General features: G+C 44.2%; 1 non-coding gene across 1 annotated transcript; it reads right to left on the bottom strand.

Annotated features, from left to right (window-relative positions):
* Positions 1 to 2,345: 2,345 nt before the first annotated feature.
* Positions 2,346 to 2,418, bottom strand: TRNAK-UUU (transfer RNA lysine (anticodon UUU)). Its single transcript has one exon. It is a non-coding gene; the product is annotated as a tRNA-Lys (tRNA).
* Between the last annotated feature and the right edge of the window lie 3,464 nt (positions 2,419 to 5,882).

The following is a 5,882-nucleotide window of genomic DNA, read 5'->3' as shown; positions in this document are numbered from 1 at the left end:
TTCCTCAGTATCTTATCTGTAATGGTTGTGTTTTGTCTCCTTTCCACCTGTAAAGAATAAAAAGCCTCTTGGTAAATTACACCCAAGCTAGATTGAACCCCTTTATCTAATAATTTAGCTGCAGAAAACAGATTTTATTATCTAGTAAAGAGTATTTTGCTTCAGATCACCTCAGCTGAGGTTAGAAAGAGCTCTGATGAATGAACACAGGTATCATTATTTAAGTTTCAAACTAAAACTCTTCAGGTTCTTTTGATAAAATGGACTGAAATATGCGCTGAAAGCACACAACAAGGAATGATACTGTTGGCCTAAGAGGACTGTACAGTCATCCAGTCAGAACAAAGGGTGTGGGACAAAATATTTTCATAAATGAGCTCTATTTATGAAGTCAAATTATTTTGGCAAATTAAAAGGTAGAAAAATTCATTTTGGATCAAACAAAATGTGCTCTTTTGATTTCGACAACTTTTAAATGTTTTTGATTTTTTTTTAATCAAAGCAAGTTTTGAAATGAAAAGTCCTTTCAAACACAAAAAATGAAACATTGCAAAAATGCTGAAAGAAAACCTTTAGCTTTTTTCAAAATGTTTTTCCAGTTGAAACAAGTGAGCAAAATCAAGACCAATTTCTGAAACATTTTGGTGTCACTGAATCTGCATCCCCCTTCGCTTCGCCTCCCCTCCCCTCTTCCCCCCCCCACAAAAAAAAAAAAAAAGTGTGTGGAAAAACTTTTCCCAGCTCTAGTCAGGTCTTTGCAATTTAAAAGAAATTCTACTGAAAAATGAGAGCAAAAACTGCACAGGATAATCGTTTCTTCATTCAATACATTAAAGGCTTTCATCTTAAAGGGTTTGCTAAGTAATGGCAGCACAAATTAACACTGAGATAATCTATATAAGCAAACTGAATGGAATTCAATAGATTTGTCTATATAAGCAGTATGGCATTAGGCCATATATATCACAGGTTAGACAAATTCCAGAAAGAGAATAAAATGGATATATTAAATGTCTCTAGACATTTCACTGATTTCTCTAAATCCTAACCATATTCCCAAATAATTTTTTTTTCCCTCTCAACCACAAGCACTAATATTTTGGAGACTATAGGAGGCAAACAATAAAACAGTAAATTTGCATTAGTTTCATTTGATTAACTGCATAATAATATATATTTCTAGATTCAGTCATATCTTCCAGTAAGTAAATATGTTAATAAGCCACCATAATACCTCCGATCCATGAAACTCCACATACCAAATATTTTGCTTCAAAATGAAATACAGACCCCAAAGTTTTATCACATGTATTGTGACTTCAAAGTTATCTTAAAGACTTAATCAATTGATCTTGTGACATCTCCATACCAGAATCTTTAAGCAGTTCATTAGGTAATTTAGAACTCACTGGAAGAAATTAAGCTCTCTCAAACAAAATAGTGGATAGGCATAAGAAAATATTGCCATCTAGTGGTAACAGCTTGCCTTATATTAATTCACTAATTAAGTCCTACCACCACACATTACACCAGTGGTCCCCTAACTTTTCTTCTTGTGTCCCCCTCTTACCAGTAATAGAATGTGTCTGTGCACCCCTCTCCCTCCTGGCCAGGAGCAGAGTCGCAGCTAGGCTAGGGGCTGTGACTGGAAGCCGGGTGCCGGCCGCTGAGAGGGGGCCAGGGGCCAGTGGCCAAGAGCAGGGGCCAGCAGCTGAGCTGCAATCAGACGCAGGGACAGGCCTGAAACGGGAGCGGAACAAGGGCCACAGATGTGGCTGGGGGCAGGGCTAGAGCAGAGTGGGGGGCAAAGTAAAGCTGAATGGTGCTCCCGCCCTGCCTCCTCGTGGGGTCTGGCCAGGCCTGACTGTGACCCCCCTACCTTCCCCAACATTCCTCCACGCTACACAGAGAAACACCAGAGCTCATTGTTATTCTCTTCGTATTAAGCAAACATTTATCCTTAAAAATAATTAAATAGGTGCTAAATATCTACCTACAGATTTAAAGATGATCCATTAATTATGTGAAAAGCTTGCATATCCTTAATTTGGAGCCTTTGTGTGCGTGCATGATGATACAGTCTTTAATTATGCAATCATAGAATCAGGGTTGGTAGGGACCTCAGGAGGTCATCTAGTCCAACCCCCTGCTCAAAGCAGGACCAATCCCCATTTTTGCCCCAGATCCCTAAATGGCCCCCTCAAGGATTGAATTTACAACCCTGCGTTTAGCAGGCCAATGCTCAAACCACCGAGCTACCCCTCCCCGCTAAAGCAAGGAGTAACATGAAGCAGGACATGCCTTCTGAAGATCTTGGAGGATGCCACATGGGGCCAAGTTCTGCATGCCTGACCAGGGACTTGAACCCTGGACCCTCAGATTAAAAGTCTGCTGTTCTACCAACTGAGCTAGCCAGGCTCATCACGTACTATTTTTTCGCCACAGGACCCCTGTGTCATTCAGTGCACATGATGGCGCATGCTCTGGGGATGAATCAGGATTTCAGAGTGAAGACGACAGTCTCTAGGACCCCGACTCATTTCTTGCAGAAACTGAAAGATGTGTATGAGGCAGGGAACTTTAAGAAGGGAAAGGATGGTCTCATGGTTAAGGCAGTTGAATTCTACCCTGGAGAACTGAATTCTAACCCTGCCTCTACCACGGAGTTCCTATGTGAAGCTAGGCAAGTCACTTAAATCGAATGTATATAAAATACCTACAAGGAATCCCTTCTCCAACTCTCTCTCCAAAGTACTGAAAAACTTGGCTTGTCTGCATAGACTGTAAGCTTATCAGCCATTTCTATGGGGTTTTAAAAGCCGTGAAATGGATCACTTTGTTGTTACCTTGTCAAATGCTGCACATATACTATACATCAATATTTCATTAAAAAGGGTATATGTACATACACCACACACACGCCATGGCATAGTATAAAGGCTTTATCAGCATATATTAGGCATGATAACGTTACTCGTGAATGCTGAAGCCACAAGTTATGCGAGTGATCCCAAATGAGGACCAATTAATACCGTAATACACCAAGCCAATGCCAGTATTTTTACATCAGACCATCATATAGTCTGCATGCACCACACGTTACAGGAAAACTATTTTACAATTACTTAAGAAAAAAATTATTAGGACCATTTTGTTGTCTCATTCTGCCTATAAAACCAGGTGCCTTAATTGCCATGAATCCAAACATATGGCTCAGAGCGAGCTATGAATAACATCTGATTAGATTTTCTGTACCTAAACTACCTTGGCTTTAAGGTCTGATCTCTCAGGTAAAAGCAGATGCCGTGTCACACATTGGAATGCTATGGATGTTCTTTTTCTAGAGCCCTAAGGCTCCTATTCCTATCTCTGCAGGGTCAAGCTATTGGACCTGAAACCTTTCCACAACTGAATAGGCTCTTAGGGAAGTGACATTTCAGGAAAGGTAATTCCACTTTTGGTGAGAAAGAAGGAAACATTTCTCTGGCAGGTTGCTCCAGAAACATGAGTGACCCTGAATCAGCTCAGAAGTTTGAAATGTCAGCAGTTCTGGCAGAAGATGAACAGAGGAAAACTGAAGAAATCAGATGTGTGTGATAAAATTCAGAACAGTGAGATACTCACAGCTCCTCTATTTATCACATGGCTCCACAGTTATATAGATACGTAAAAATACATATATGCACAGACATACAAAGAGTACATAAGACATCTTTATAGCTATAAATCATTTAGAGAAGAAAATGCCTTGACCATAGGATCAACCTGTCTGGGACCCAGACACACTGTTCTGTTCCTGGCTCTGCCACAAATTATTGTGGGACCTAGCAGAAGTCAGTCTCTTTGTGCCTTTGTTTCCCTATCTTTGTCATAAGGATAACAAGTATAAATTTGCTAATATTTGTGACGCACTGCAATGGAGCAGTCAAGGGGGGAGGGGAGCAAGTAGGACTGTACCTAGGTTGATATTTCCTGGAGTTGCAACATTTCTTCCCTATGACTTAACTGGTTCCAGCTTAAGGGCTATGTTCCAAGTTGTGAAAAGGCATTTGAGAACAGGCCAGCCTTTCATTCTGGTGCCTTTGATATGAAACAATTAGGGATATTTTAACAAGTACATTGACACTCTTTTCCAATGTAATTCCAGATTAAATGAATCTGGTTTCCTTGGAGGGGAAAAATCATTTTAATCAGGAAAATAATCTTTAAGTGAAGCTGGAGCACCGGGAGAAGGGCATAAGGGCCACAGTTTATGGTCCAGCAGAAAGGGCTGAGAATTTTGAGGCAGTGCCAAGGGGCTGAATGTCAGACCAAAAGCCTGAGGTTAGGCTGCGATAGTCATGCGAGTTGGGTGACCATACATCCTAGTTTTCTGGGATTCTTTTTGTTTACAGGCCTGTCCGTGACTGGATTTGCTAACCCCAGTTCTTCCCGCTTTTCGTTTAGTCCCCTCCCCACAGGATGTACAGACTCTTGCTGAACTGAACCAAAGGAGTGCAGCAGATCAACACCTCAGCCAAGTATACAAGTCCGCTCTAATGGAGAGGGACAGGAGAGAAATATGGGGATTTCTGGCACCTATCCATATATTGAGAGATGAGGCAACCAAACTTTATTGGCTGCTTCAACCCTCAGTAAGTATATTGGCTGAACTTTCCCAAGGAGGTAAGTGGAGCAAAGGAGGAAACGGCTACTTACTGGGACTGGTTCCATGACGAACTCGCAGCTGGCTATCCTCAGCTGGAGGCCTCCTTCAGCATAGATTTTCCTGCCAAAGAGGTCCATGTGTTTGGCCTCCTTAGCCTTGGGGGCCAGTGCCTGTTGCCCCGGCACTCCTTTTCTTTCACTGCTGAGACCACCAGGGAGCAACGGTGTGGGTGAGAGAATGAACTTGGTTCCCTTAGACGGGACAAAGTACTTCCTCTCTATGTCCCTGGCAGTGGGGCGGAATGGAGGCTGGAATCTGCCACAGGCTTTTATTATTATTTTGTATGGTCTTTATTAATGATACCACCACCCAGGACGGACCTTTTGGTGCAAGGATGTTTACCACTGGGTCCTCTGTTTCAGTCACTTCCTCTGCCTGCAGGCCCATATTGACGGTAATGCGGTGGAGCAGGTCTTGGTACGCCCTGTGGTCAATGGCCGGGGTCCTGAAACTGATGCTCCTGCCACCATCTCATTGGGCAAGGCTGATTATGTGGCAAGTGGAGGTACAAGGTCCTCATGGCCCTTTACGTGCCTGGGTTGCTCCTGTGCTGAGCTAGGCTCCTCTACTGGCTCAGCAGGGGTGGATGTCTCCTAGGCGATCGGTAGGTCCCAGGCTGGTTCTGTCAATACCTCTGTAGTCTGCGGGGGGGGCGGTCTGGAGAGAGCAGCTTCTGCTCCCCAAGGGGCAGATCTATCTTTAGGTGACTGGGAAAGGTGGCATCCTGAGATCACAGACCTAAAAGCCCTAGAAGGGGTACCCTGGGCCAGATAGTAAGCTCGGGGGTTCCAAAAGGGCCATTGTGCAGGAGATGGCCACTGTGGCTGCCAGGCCGCCTTCACATCCCTTCAGCCCTACCAGGACTTATGCCAACTGTGCCTTGAATAGTATGAGTCTGCATCAGACTGAGGATCCTGAGGGTGATGACCACGGTGGTGCTGAAGACCCCTGTGCCGGTGCTCGGTGCCGTGTAGTGGAGGTAGGGGACCAGTGCCATGACGACCTCACCGAAAATCGGTGCCGGCTGTCTCGTGACAGAGACCGGTGCCATAGGTCCGGCGCTGGTGAATGGCTCCTGTGCTCTGGTCCCACATGCCGGTGCTGGTCCTGTGATGGCGTCATGGAATGGTGTTGACCCACAGTGCCGGGGAGATAGATCACCATGCCCCCAGCG

Source organism: Eretmochelys imbricata, chromosome 2 (assembly GCF_965152235.1).
Source record: "Eretmochelys imbricata isolate rEreImb1 chromosome 2, rEreImb1.hap1, whole genome shotgun sequence".
NCBI lineage: Eukaryota > Metazoa > Chordata > Testudines > Cheloniidae > Eretmochelys > Eretmochelys imbricata.
Note: the sequence above shows the minus strand (reverse complement) of the source record. Positions and strands in the feature narration are given on the sequence as shown.